This window comes from Hypanus sabinus, chromosome 14, assembly GCF_030144855.1.
Source record: "Hypanus sabinus isolate sHypSab1 chromosome 14, sHypSab1.hap1, whole genome shotgun sequence".
NCBI classification, from domain to species: domain Eukaryota; kingdom Metazoa; phylum Chordata; class Chondrichthyes; order Myliobatiformes; family Dasyatidae; genus Hypanus; species Hypanus sabinus.
Window position 1 is genome coordinate 28817880 of NC_082719.1, and position 15150 is coordinate 28833029.

General features: G+C 39.1%; 1 long non-coding RNA gene across 3 annotated transcripts in view; it reads left to right on the forward strand.

The window, feature by feature from the left end:
• The first annotated feature begins 309 nt into the window (after nt 1-309).
• The window catches only part of LOC132404636 (uncharacterized), a 48983-nt gene continuing 34142 nt past the window's right edge, over nt 310-15150 (forward strand). For 2 of the 3 annotated variants that reach the window (XR_009515614.1, XR_009515613.1), the window contains exon 1: nt 310-4355. This is a non-coding gene — a long non-coding RNA (uncharacterized LOC132404636). The remainder of the gene's footprint in view (nt 4356-15150) is intronic. The other variant, XR_009515615.1, reaches the window with a different exon arrangement.

Below are 15150 nucleotides of genomic sequence, written 5' to 3' on the forward strand. Positions count from 1 at the left end.
CCCTCGTCAACTTTCCTCATAGCCTCTTCAAAAAATACAATAAGATTTGTCAAACATGACCTTCCATGTACAAATTCATGCTGACTATTCTTAATCAGACCCTGTTTATCCAGATAATTATATATGCCTTTCTAAGAATACTTTCCATTAATTTACCCACCTCTGACATCAATCATAGAACATAGGAACAAGGAACAAGTTGTTTTGTCCACAATCCGTATGATGCCAAATTAAACTAAATAGTTTTGGCCTGTATGTGATCGACATCCCTCTGCTTCTGCATATTCATGTGTCCAGAAGCTTCTGAAACATCACTATCACAACAACTAGCACCACTACCCTTGCTAGTCTGTTTCACTCTCTATGTAAAAAGCAATCTTGCTCTGCATACCTGATTTAAACTTCTTTCCCCTCACTTTCCTTCAGTATTTGATGTTTCTACCCTGGGAAAAAGTTTCTAAATGTCTAACATACATGCTTATTCATGCTTAAATTTCTATCATGTGTCCCTCAGCCCCTGATACTTATCCAGCCTTTCACTATAGCCCGTATGCTCTAATCCAGACAGTAGTGCACCACCAATAACTCTCGGAGACGGGAGGCAAAAGATAGGCTTTTATTAGCTGCAAACATGACCACGACATCTTGGAGATTGAGGGAGGAGCAGTGCCTCCAATCGCCTTTATACCGGGGTCTGTGGGAGGAGACACAGGAGCAGTCAGCAGAGGGGCATGTCCAGACAAGTATACACATTGTTTACCACAGACAGTTCCCTGGTAAACCTCTTTTCTATAGTTCCCAAAGCCTCTACATACTTACTGTAATGGTGCGACCAGAAGTGCATGCAAGAAAAGTCCAATGTTAACTTCACAGTGATTGGAAACTATCTATGCACCAAGAAAATTGTGCACAATTCTGTTAGAACAACTGTAGAAACAAAAGCAAGGCAGCCCCCTCATCTTTAGGTTACATTGCAGCACAGACAGCAGCCATTTAACATGTGAGGGCAGAAGATCAGAATTCAGTCAAAGCATCACACCCACTGATGCCCTTCCCAAAATGCTGTTTGGCACAAAGGATCTCAAAGGACTTATCAGAAGATGCAATCAGGAAGACTCTAAGACAAATGTGAACTTATTAAATAAAAATGCTACCAACATGATAGAGTCCTCTGAATAAATTATATTAGAGTGCATGAGTTAACTGCATTATAATTCAGAAAGCTCTCATTGTAACACAAAATTCTGTTTTTTTGGCAAAGAGGTCCAAGGCAGTAAAGGGGACTGGAATGGAATTTATTTTTGTTTAATTTATTGAGATACAATGTGGAATAGGCCCTTCTGGCCCTTCAAACTGCACCACCCAGCAACCGCCCGATTTAATCCTGGACTATGGGAGAAAACTGGAACAGCTGATGGAAGTCCACAAGGTCACAGGGAGAATGTACAAGCAGTGGCAGGAATTGAACCTAGGTCCTCTGTACTGTAAAGCATGTGCTAACCACTACTCTACCATGCTGTACAGGAACAAACAAAAGGCTGCAAGACAAATCAGAAAAGGTAAGCACGAAAGAGATTAGGCAAACAAAGAAACACAGATTATAAGGGTGGATGAATTGATTAACACAGTATTAGAATAGAGTGTTCTTATTACTCCCACTCGCTATGAGATGAACCCCAAGTTCAGACATTTTGTGTAGGTGCTTAATGCAAAGTCATTCATCATATGTGAGATTATGACTGAACGTTCCCTAAGTCAGAAAGTCGTCTAAGCATTTAAAAAAATTGAGCCAGAATCAGGTCATCTACAAATATTTTAGCATTAGCATGAGGATGACGTGTTGGTTTTTGGGATGGACATTTATGATAATCCCAGGACTGAAAGATCATTGCTTATTACATCTGAACTGAGCAGGCAGTTAAAACTGAACTGCATGGGTGTGTCTGGAATCATAAACAGGCTAGTATAGGAAGTGATAATAGATTTTCTTTCCTGAATGATAGTTGTGCAAGAAAGTATGTTTTTCTAGTCATAGTTGAGTTTATTGTTGTATGCACAGGAACATGTATGCACGGATGCAATGAAAAGTTTTCTTACAACTACACACATCAACAGGTAGGCAGCATTCAACAGAAAAATCACAATTTAAACATAAATTATACACACATTTTACAAGAAACAGCACAAGTAGAACAAAATGATGCTGCCTGGCCTGCTGAGTTCCTCCAGCATTTTGAGTATTTTGTTTGGATTTCCAGCATCTGCAGATATTCTCTTGTTTATCACAGCAAACGAGTAGCTTTATGATTGTTGTTACAAAGTTTAGAGCCTTCTTTTATAATTTGATATTTATTAAATTCTTTGAATTTTAATTGCTCAGCTGCTACTTTGGGATATGAGCTCATGTGTTTCGATCAATGGTTCCTTGTGTAGTAATTCAACAAAGTGCAACTGCACTTAATATTGTTGATGAAACTTTCACATCTAGAGCATTAGTTACAATTACTGGTCTACTTCACTGCTTCTCTGATTTTGGATGTGAGATATGTTCTCATTAAAAAATAACATAAATTAATACATATTTGCAACCACATCCAGAGGGCCACAAAACAGCTGATATATATAAGGGATTATTTTGGAAGACCAAGCATGATCTTATCAAAACAGGCTTGAAACAGTGAATGGCTTCAACTCTTACTCATACTTCATATAAACTTATGTCAAACAGTGTAGGCTGAAGTTTGTGGTGTTCCATACTTGAAGAGTAGAAGAACGTTTACACCTGGTTTTACCAAATCTGATTATTGCTAATGATAACATTTATCAGATTAATGAGCACAAAACTTTGAAGTAATGATATTTCAGTCAACTTGAATTTCTCAGTTTCTTAATATAGAACAAAGGGTTGATTTTTTTTATATAAAGGAGTTCTGTAGACCTTATATATCTTTAAAACTTCAAAATACCTCTAGGGCAACAGACGCAAAATGCTGGAGGAACTCACCAGGTCAGGCAGCAGCTACTGAAAAGAATAAATAGCTGACGTTTTGTGTCGGAACACTTCTTCAGGACTGAGGAAGAGCCTCAGCCCAAAATGTTGACTGTTGATTCTTTTCCATAGATGCTGCCTGACCTGCAGAGTCCCTCCAGCATGTTGTGTGCATTGCTTTGGATTTCTAGCATTTGCAGACTTTCTCATGTTTAAGATGCCTTGACAAAGTTTAAGTATTGTAGCTCTCATTTTGCAGGAGCAAGGCTGTTAGTTTCAATTTGTTTCAACCGCATTGAAACAATAATCAGATAGTATGTCTTTACGTGATATTACTTGCAGAAAAATATTGGCTGGGACCACCGTAGAGAATGCATGAACTCTGCATTGCGAACATTTGTTTGGAGAAGGTGGATAGGATCTTAGTTCAGCCATCTGCCGGACTTTATTTCCTGAGGTAATCAATCTCCATAATCCAAATGCCATTTCACATTTGCAATGTTTTGTTCAATTAATCATATCTTTATTGGCTTTATGACTGTTATGCCCAGGTAGATAATTGATAACAGAGATAGACAGGCAAGATATGAATTGCAAACAGAGTTGATTTGAAATATTTCCATTTTCAGTTTTGTATTATCATATGCATCAGCATGTGGTAGGGAAATCTGAGCTAGTACAGGCCATTTATTATCAGAAATGGATGAGAGGCTCCATGTTGCTTTTTCCACAAAATGATCTGCAGAGATCCAAATCCATTTACCACAATCATAATAACTTTGAGAACTTCTGAGAAGTAGGCTTTCCTATGGACAAGGCTTCACCCTAACTGGACATACCTGAAACCTAACTGGGCATACCTGAATCCAGGCAGTGATCATATATTGAGCTTTGACAGGAGTGCAGTAATACCAAGTAGTATGACTTTAGTTTAGTTTCGGTAGAATGATTTTTAATTTTTGAAATAACTTCTTTAACTGAATGTCTCAGTATGATAACGTAAGTTAGAATAAATGTAAGTAAAGCTTGCCTGGAAATACTGTTTTTGGATGTATATGATAGGACTGCAGCATATTTTTCTGATAAAATTGGGCTTAGTTTGGAATGTAGTAATTTTTCTTGGCTCCAGAGTGGTCTCTTGCATGTTGTTGGAGGTGACCGTATTTATAAATAGTTGTCTTTTAGAAATTTATTCTCCTATTTCCTGAAAATCCAAAATTGAATACCTTCAGCTATGTTTCTGTTCCTACCATAGGTTCAACATGCCACAATTGAACTCACACATGACATTGTGTGGGATTGTGCCCTTTGACATCTCTGCTGGTTAATTATTCCATCCTTGACCAGTGTATCTTCTGCTATCCAGGTCAGTTATTACACTTGTGCCTTATAAGTTTGATCTTCTGCAGTAGCTTTTCTTCCTGTCCTTCTGCTCCTACTACAGACGACAGCAATAGTCTATGCCTAAGTCTGTTTCTCATTCTCATCAGCATGCTGTCCCTTAGTGACTTTCTCTGAAGGGTGGGGCTGGGGTGAACATCCTCTAACACAGGTGCTGGATATTCAGGGCAACGCATTCAAAATGCTGAAGGAGCTCAACAGGTCAGGCAGCAACTATGGAAAGGAATAAGCAGTCAACATTTTGGGCAGCGATCTTTCCTCTTCCTCTTCTTTTTCTTTGGCAGCCCCTTGGGATTAGGCTTCCTCTTCAGATCTCTGCTCTAAGAAGAGGAACAAAAAGAATGTTGGATCTACTGATTTTATTAGAGATAAGGTGTGTCGGTAATTTTGGAGATGATACACTCTTTTTGATGCTTACACTAGGCCTCTATAGGTCCTGACCAAAAATCCCACACAAAAACATAAGAAAACAGAAGCAGAAGTTGGCAGTCAGGCCTCTCAAGCTTGCCCTGTATTTATGGTTAACTTATACAGGCTTCAACCCTTTGTCAGTACCACCTCTCCTCAATCACTCGATCCTTCAAATACTTAACTCTCACCACCTTAGGTATATCAAATGCTCTGGATCAGGGAGTTTCTGAGGAACACTGTCCTATGAGAGAAGAAATTTCTATGGATCCCTGTTTTCAAATGACAGGCCTCATGCTGAATATGTGAAAACTGTTTTTCTCAGCAGGAAATTAATCCAGTATAGCATTCCTTCTTGGAGTAAACCATGTTAAAGAATAAATGGACTAGGACACTTGTTACTCTTTACAGGCCCCAACTTGGCTAAGTGTAGTTTTAAATTACAGGCACTCATGACTTCCATCTAAAACTGAAGGCTTAATATTACTAATTTGGAGACTCTTTTTAAGTTTTTTAAATGTGAGTTCAGCATTACTTGATAGCAGCAAGAATTTCACCCATATAATCATGCAAAGTATATCATGAAAGCAGTTAAAGTAATTAAGTGAATTGTTTTGCCATAGAGAGTATATTTTGCGGAAGGCGTAAGCAGTGGAAATGGAGTAGGCCACATGGTAACCTTATCATTCATATCACTGGTTCATTAATGTTGTTATAGCCGGGGGTGACAATGGGGATAAACTTCCGCTACCTATTAAATGCTCCCAATGGTGTGCATCTCAAATAGCCTCTGACAATTGTCCAGCTCCTGGCCTTCACGTGTGGCTTAGCTACTAAACCTGGTGGAACCGTTCCTACTGACAGAAGGAGCAAAAGTGGGTTCCTGGTGCCTTAAAGCTTCAAGCAGATGGGGCTCATCAGCCGTGGTCGGTAACTCATCTAGGAGAAGGAAAACCCTGATCTCAAACCTCAGCTACCTTGCAGCTAAACCCATTCATGGGGAGGGCTTCAAAGTCAACCTTGAAGGAAAAATCTGGAGCTGGAGTCTCTACATGAAACATTTTCATAGAAAAGCAGCATCCGTCATCACAGATTCTCACCCCACCAGGCCATGCTCTTTTGTCACTGCTGCCATCAGCTAGAGCTTACAAGTGCTTCAGAACTCATGGCATTAGGTTCAGGAACAGTTACTACCCCTCAACCATCAGGCTCTTGAACAAAAGGGGATAACCATACTCATTCTATTTCTGGTGTTCCCATAACTAAAGGTCTTGCTTTAAGGACTCTTTATTTATTATTATTTATTTATATTTGCATTTGCACAGTTTGTTGTTCATTGATTCTGTTTACAATTACTGTTCTATGCGTGTGTGCGTGCACGCCCTTACATCCTGGTGGAGTCGTCGGGGCACCGTCATGACAGGCTTTTTGCACCGATCTTTTTGGTGATTGCTCATTGTACGGTGTGTCTCCGGCATCTGAAACCTGGCGGAGCCCATCCCTCTCCAGGTTTTTTTATGAGGTCGAGTTGCTAGCTCGATACTCAACCCAGGCGTGGATGGAGAACGTGCAAGGGAGCCAGTGGGTTTCGAACTTGGGACCACTCGCCCCGAAGTCCAGCGCTGATGCCACTACACCACCAGCTGGCAGTGTTCTATAGATTTGCTAAATATGCCTGTGGGGAAAAAAACATCTCAGTGTTGTATGTCCTCTGATAATAAATTTTACTTTGAACTTTGAACTAAGGCAGTCCTACTTTGAGTTTGACAGGCAACTCCTGCAATGCTGCTGGTGCCAAACTGTATCGGTCTTTGCCGTTCCTTTATGTTCATCAGATGTATGGAGAGGGCGAGCTTGCGACATGGACAATGGCTTGCTCTCCATATTGTACTGCCCAGGCTTACATATTTAGACAGCTAGGACAGAACACCCATGGTTGACCCTGAGCAACAGAGGCCCATACCATACCATTCATTAAGCTCATGGCCATTTTTTTTTACCTCAGTGCTCTTTGTTGGTAATAGCTCCATATCTTAGATTCCATTCATGATCAAACATTCACAATCTCTTCTTTGAATATGCTCAATGTCTAAGATTTTGCAGTAATCCCAGCAAAACCGTACTGAAGATTCACAATACACTGAGAGAAGAAATTTCTTCTTGTCTCTGCTTTAGACACTGTGGTGAAGCCTAAGCAATATTTATTGTCTGCTTCATATTGGTACCATCAATTGGCAGAGGAGGACAACAATATCTGACTCTCAGCTGCTACATCGTGCTCAGCAGTCTGAATAGATGAAGGGTTAATTTTTAAGATTTTTATGCTCCCGGCAAGCACGCTCAGCTACCGAGAATGCATCTCAGACATTAGAATGTATTTTGTGCCTGATTTTATGACCATTTAGAATTATTTCTATTCACTGCTTGAGGCAGATAAGATTTCCAAATGGGACCACAAAATCGATAAATTATTCCTCATGAATCATAATTATTAAGAAAGAACTTGGTCATTATATTCTTAATAGACTCCACCATTAAGTGTAAAATGAATTATGTTAGTTCCTGATAAACTCTTCTGGCAGTATTGATCCTATATTGAAAGCATTATTTTGCATTTATGATGAACTATTCTTTGATGGCCTCATTATAAATGGCTCTTCTTAAGATCCATGTGTTTTTGAGATCCAGTGTACTTGGTTCTTCAATAGCTGCTGAGGTAATTGGCCACCCACATTGTAATTCCTCTGGGCTTTGTACAAGCCTTTCAGAAAATTGCAAGAGACACAACTGCCTTTATTTCTGTAATACCAAGCAAGGCCTTTCTTAAGTGTGTGAAAGCATTGATCACTAATCTTATGCTGGAGTTGGTGATCATGTTGCCACTGGCAGTCAACCTGCTGCAATTTTCAAGAGGATGTAGTGCGGCTGCAACCAGTAGGACTCTAATTTTCATTTTCTAATTAACCAGTGGTAGCGTTTTGTGTACTTTCTCACAAATTTTTTTGGCACTAGAGTTAGAAAGGTGCTGGAAAAGAAGATTTGATGTCCTCTTGGATGGGGCTCCCTGGTAATCAATACTACTGATACACTGCACTTCACCTTCAGATTCATTCATGACCTTTGTACTCTTGGACGTTTTGCTGTCTGGCAGTGTGAAAAACATCAGCTGATATCTTCAACCCCATTAAGTAAAGGCTGAGGCTCCCAGTGATTCCTAGTTGTATAGTTGTTATGTTAGTTTATTGTTATGCTATGTTAGTAAACTGCATGTCCTAGGCATAGACAGTATCTTGGGTACAAAAAAAAGAAAGCAGCCATTCTTTACATTGAGGTAAACAATATATAACATGAGGAATAAGCATTTGCAATTTTGAATGTAACTGATAAAGGAGTACTTTGAAGGACATTTGTTCTCAGTTTGTGTGCATTTCACACAATAAGTAATCTTGTGGTTGATTTTTGATTTGGATTATAGGATTTTTGCAGCAGTTTCTGTAACTAAAGGCAACCTACTATTGAGCTTTATGTAACTCACCATTTTATTCTGTCCATATCAGAATAATTCCTTCCTGTGCAAACATGAGGAAATTTGCAAATGCTGGAAATTCAAACATCAACACACACAAAATGCTGGTGGAACACAGCAGGCCAGGCAGCATCTATAGGGAGAAGCGCTGTCAACGTTTCAGGCTGAGACTCTTTGTCAGGAATTCCTTCCTGTCCTCATTTTGCCTCAGTTTTTCATTTTATTTGTTTCTGTAATCTGGGTATGTCCCATAACCTCACTATTGATAACACACTCAGAGAAGCTTAATGCGCTTCTAACTGCTACTCAAACTACTCTACTAACCTATATGGTCTCAATCTATCCTATTCCCTTTGTCCTATTCATCCTTCCTCCACATTCATCGTTACTGAAAACTAGCTTGCTTACCTCCCCTTCTCCAATTCAGATGAACTGGCAAGATCCAGGACTGAAATGTTAGCATTTTCTTCCCATTTGCAGATGCACACTGACCTGCTGAGGGTATCTAACATTTTTTTATTTCATATTTCAAACATTAGCATTTTTGTTTATTTCCACATCCTAGACCCCAGCTCTGACTGCACAGATGCAAGAGTCAAACATCCCCAGTTTACGCTTCCTCTTCTTGCTCATGCTCAGAATTGCTGGGCTGCTAGTCCACCATGCCACCTTTAGAACACTCATGGCTTTTGTGAAGTTTCAAGTTCACTTCTAAAATTTCCAAGCATATTTTGTAAAATAACTACCAGTTATGCCTCAAGTTCTGAAATCTTGAACAGAGAATTTCTACATTGACAACCAGAACTAGTCCATGATGTAATGCATCTCTTATTCTTCTTCCATCATCTTCCAGACCATTTAATTCCACATGAGACGGTATTATTACTGTTTTGGCGGGATTTTGCTATACTTTAGGGGCATATTAGTGATGTTGATCACAAAATTCGGACAAGAAAATCAGAATTACCCGCTTGGAGTACTGTGCTCAGTTCTGGTCGCCTCACTCCAGGAAGGATGTGGAAACCGTAGAAAGGGTGCAGGGGAGATTTATAAGGATGTTGCCTGGATTGGGGAGCGTGCCTCAGCCTTTTATCCTTGGAGTGACTGAGGATGAGAGGTGATCAGACAGAGGTGTACAAGTTGATGAGAGGCATTGATCGTGTGGATAGTCAGAGGCTTTTTTCCAGGGCTGAAATGGCTGCCACAAGAGGGCACAGGTTTAAGGTGTTTGGGAGTAGCTACAGAGGAAATGTCAGGAGTAAGTTTTTTATGCAGAGTGTTGAGTGCGTGGAATGGGATGCTGGCAACAGTGGTGGAGGCGGATACGATAGGGTCTTTTAGGAGACTTTTGGATAGGTACATGGAGCTTAGAGAAATAGAGGGCTGTGGGTAACCCTAGTAATTTCTAAGGCAGGGACATTTTCAGCACAACTTTGTGGGCTGAAGGGCTTGTATTGTGCTGCAGGCTCTCTATGTTTTTTATGTCTTTTCTAATTGAGATTGCACTGATAGAATGGCAGAGGAGTAACAGGAAAAAATATATTTCAACTCCAATTCAAGCAAGTGGATACTTGTGGAAGGCAATTAATCCCCTCTGAGACCAATTACTGTATTTTTTGTGGTTACTATTAGAACCTTTTTAAACTGGAAAGTGGATTCTGATGAGTCTTCCGCTAATATGAATTAGGACACAGTAGGAACATTTCCCCAAACATGTGATTGGAAACATGGGAGAACTTCCCTCTATTGTTCCTTGAGAATTTAAAGGCTCATTTTGGTTGCTTGGGATGCTAGGAAAATCGTTGCCTGCTGAAATTGCCTCTTTTGCTTTGCGCTAACTTTGGAATTTGAATTATTTTGTGTACTAGATTCTATTTCCATCTCAGATAGTTGTATTCCTAAAATAACCAGACTTTTCAAACAGCTGTGTCTGAATCTTAATCCAAATCTTTTATTCATTTCATTTCATTTTTCAATCTTTTTATTGATTATTGAGTAAAGAACATACAAATCGGAAGAGGAGTTTAACAAGTAGATAAAATAAAATACATATAAACAGCAACAGTAAAAACAAAAAGTATATAATATCAAAATCAAATAAGTTAAATATTATGCTGTTATATATACAATGGTAAAAAAAACTCCTCATAGCAATCATGAAAGAAAAGATTGGAAATTTTATTGATAAAGAAAAAAAAGCCCCACTAACTAAACTGAAACAAAAAATTAAAAAAAAGAAAGATGAAAAAAGGAAAGAAAAAGCAAGATTGGGCAGTCCAATTGAGGACAAAATTAGAAAAAAACAGAGACAGAAAAAAAACCACATCCTTCCAGTCGTCTCCGAACCTTCATGGATAAGGATTTTCCCCAAAGAGAATAGAGAAAAATAAATAAATAAAAATAAGTTAAATCATGTGAAAATATTGAATAAAAGGTCTCCAGACTTGTTCAAAATTAAAGGATGTATCAAATGTCCGGCTTCTAATTTTCTCCAAGCTTAGACATGACATATTGGAGGAGAGCCAATAGAAAACAGTACAAATCTTTTAGCAACAACATCTGTCCTATTACAGCTACCTTAGGTGCAAAAGAGTTTGATCTATGCATTTACAAAGCAACTGCTATACTGTGACACCAGATCACAGTTCTCTCTAAGCCACGCCATAATGAAATGCAACCATGCACACAGTTGTTGCCATGCAGCTGGAATTTACTTTTATATAATATTTTATTAAAGTGCTGCCCAGTTTTCAAGTTATGTAAAAAAAATCCCGCACTGAGCAATGGTTGGTACACGTAGCTGTAAAAATAACAGAGGGAATGTTGCACAGAATTAACTTTACTGAAGAGATTGCAGAAAATATGGTGATTACTAATCTTTGTTTTGTGTCCAAGGTTGGGCTTAGAAATGGTGTTGAATCACTTAAATAAAAAATGTTTCTGGAAATGTATGAAGTCGCACACAAGTCAAACAGACACTCTATAATGTTGTTCAGTTAGGTGTTTCTGGGAGATACGTAGGAGTGTAGGGTGCTGGAACCTGCCTGAGGAATTCATTGGGTCAGGCAGCACTTGTGCAGGGAAAGGAATCGTAAACGTTTTGTGTCAAGGCCTGTGACAGTACATTTCTAAGAGCCTATTGTTGACCATTATCTTTAAGATTTTGTCATTATCTGAATGCAGCTACATTGCTTGCAATAAATAATACATCTGCTCAAATCATTGACGTGACACAATTATATGGTTTTTTTGAAACTTACCCAAAGAGATTCCCTAAGAGATTTTTGTTGTGTGGTTTGCAAACAACCACAACAGTTTGGACAAAAGGTAGCTAAAGAAAAGGTAGAAAAGTAATGTTAGACATTAAATCCCAAAAATAGAGATGTTCTGTTTAAGTGTTGGAATTCTTCAGTTACTCAGAATAAATTTCCAAACACATTTCAGTCAAATGGAAAATAACAATATCAACAATATTTTATACTCTTATAAAGCACATAAATACGAGGCAGGAATAAATATTCTATCTTTTGAAGAATATACCCCATCTGGAGAATAGATATGTTTATTCTATTATGGATTACATTTTTGCATCTATTGCTGGTTCAAATGCAGGGATCGTTATTTCCTATTCTGAATTCTCCCATGCAGAAAACCAGATGATAGAACTTGTCTTTACAAAATGCTCAATCACTTTCTTGACAATTGTTGATCTCTTGCAAAGACGCCAATTGTCCAATACTAGAGTAGTGTTTGCTATTCTGTGGGGGATAAATGGCCTCAATTTTAAATGAAGGCCAGTTTTCAACAGATAAGTTTAGAGGAAGTTCAGAAGTTACTTGCTGCAATAAAATCTCGTTGGATTATTTTTATTGTAATAAAACAGAGAACGCTGGGAAAAGAGCAGGTCAGGCAACAATTTGGTAAAGAGAAGATATTGCTATTTTAGATCTGGAACTTTAATTTTGCTCCAATGCCTTACTATTCAGGGCATCAAATGTTCTGGGGAGAAGGTGGGAGAATGGGGTTGGGAGGGATAATACATCAGCCATAATGGAATGGCAGAGCAAACTAGATGGGTCAAATAGCCCAATTCTGCTCTTATGCTCTTCCTCAAATACCACCTAACTTGTTGAATTTTCTGTTTTTCTGTTTTTATTTTTACAGCTTCAGCATCAGCAGTTTTCTTTTTGGGTTTTCACTCACTGGAATATTTTTTCCCCTGGCTTGTGCATGACAAGATTTGTGCTCTTACTTCCTCCATGTAATAGCCTATCCCCCAAAAGAATTTCTTGGCAGCAGGATCAGACGTTGGCCTGTGCCAACGGAAGAACGTTTCTACAGTGTTGGACTAACTCACACTCATTTTCTACCCGAGCTTTGTGTTGTGTGCGAGTTATAGGTACTGTGTTGTGCACTTTGGTCCAAAAGGAACATTGTTTTGTCTGTAAGTGTGCACGTTTATGGTTGAATGACAATGAATGGGAACTTGAACTTGAACTTAAAAGCAGTGTTGTTGATGACATCACTGTAACACGATAGTGTCACAGATTCAGGAGATCAAGATACTCAAGGTTAGTGCTGGAAGATGGCACTAGATAAAGCTATCAGCCATGATGTCATTGAATGACAGAGCAGACACTAAGGCCGGCTCTTCCTTCTCCTTTTTTTATGTTTTCATTTGTTATTAAGAACATCACAAGCAAAAGAAAGGCTGCTTTCGACACCTGCTTAAAATACAAACGTGTCTTCTGCCAGTGTCTCCAACAAGTGTCTCCAACGGATAGTCACACGACTATAGTGTTGTAACTGGCATACTTGAGTCCTGAATGCTAATTGTCTCTGGGCATTGCCTCGAGTGACTCACTTGTAGAGAGCTGGGTGCAATGAACTTTAAGGCTAAAGTGTTGGGGGTTCACAGAGTTCCATTCAGACATTCACGTTGTCAGGCATATGCAAGAATCATCTCTTTAGATGGGCCTCCAATCCACCTCATTAAACCCAAATAAACTTGTGCAACCACAGTACTGTTTCTTTATGCTGCTTGTTCATTAGGTAGGTGACATGTTCACTGTCACTTAAGTTGCAGGAAGTTTAGCAGCTCACCGTTTCTCACCTCCTTTCTTGCCAAAGGACAAGACAGACCTCTAGACTGATCAAACTTAAAGAAAATAAATAAGAAGCCAAATGTGATGGAGTATTATTGCTGTGGAATCTTAACATCCCAATCAGCCTGAACGCAGTCCTGAAATGGATGCACCATTGTGATGTAGTGAACTGAATTTATTAGACTTAACTTTTCAGGGCCTTTGATACTGATCTACTCCAGAAGTCAATGTGTTCCACTCCACTGGGAGCTCGAAGGGCAGTACAATAGTTTCTCAGAAACACTCCCTGCAGCCTCCCACTCAGTTCCTGCATTACAGGGGTAATTTTCTGTGCACAAGCTTGTCCTGCCAGCAGCACACATCAGCAATTCAGTCGCGTGCTGTGAAGGGATTTTCAATCATTATTTTAAATGCCTAGAAACTCTGAAACAGCGTGTGTCTGAGTTTCCGACATGTGCAGCTGGCAGGCGAGGAGCTTCTGTGGTCACTCACAGTCAGTACACCGCCCTTCATTGCCAAACTGGCTGAGCACGGGTTCAATAAGTAGCACTGTTAAAGCAAAGTCGACTTGCTGGCTTTATCTGTACATGTGAATGTGGTTTAACATCTGTTAATCACAAAGAAAGGATCAGGCACAAATCCTATTATGTGCTATTCATGCATACAAAGGTGATGCGAGATTTTTGTTTGCTCGGTGCAAGGTGGCCATTTGTACCAATTCTTGTCAGGATCATCAAAATACATTTCAACTGTATACAAACTGATTAGCGACTTAGTTGATACTGTAGCACATGCATTGTAATGCTAAGATATATTTAACATGCAGTGTTGACAGAGGAAGTCTACAGGACCACCCCATGAAGTAGGAACAGATTGTCATACTAGCACCCGCTTCAAAACATATCGAAGATTTCTACACAAGAAGAGAAATCTCTTTAATTTTCTGGTGCTATGAAATTACTTCCATGCACAATTTCTGGGAAGTTCATAGAAGACTGGAGCTCAGTAGATTTGTTTTATGAAACAGATTTTGCTCATGCCTGAATCTGAAAAAAAGAGTGAAAGTATTTCTAATATATCATTAAGTACTTTTAAAAAAGGTGCTTTTTCTCAGTTGCCAAGGCTTATTTTCTTTCTAAGTCTACATTGTGAAATGATATACTTCTAAGTATTCCAACATAATAAACCATTGTATGAATATATGCATTATCCAACATATATCTTTGTTTTTTTGATAAATTTCTCATCCAGAAATTACAGATCTCTTCTAATGGTGTTAAATGTCATTGAAACATAGAAACATAGGAAACCTACAGCACAATACAGGCCCTTCAGCCCACAAAACTGCGCTGAACTTGTCCTTACCTGAGAAATTACCTAAGGTTACCCATAGCCCTCTATTTTTCTGAGCTCCATATACCTGTCCGAGCATCTCTTAAAAGACCCTATCGTATCCACCTCCACCACCCATTCCACACACTCACCACTCTGTGTGAAAAACTTACCCCTGACATCTCCTCTGTACCTACTTCCAAGCACCTTAAAAGTATGCCCTCTCATGCTAGCCATTTCTGCCCTGGGAAAAAGCTTTTGACCATCCACACGATCAATGACTCTCATCATCTTATACACCTCTATCAGGTCACCTCTCATCCTCCGTTGCTCTATGAAAAATGGCTGAGTTCACTCAATCTATTCTCATAAGGTATGTTCTCCACTCC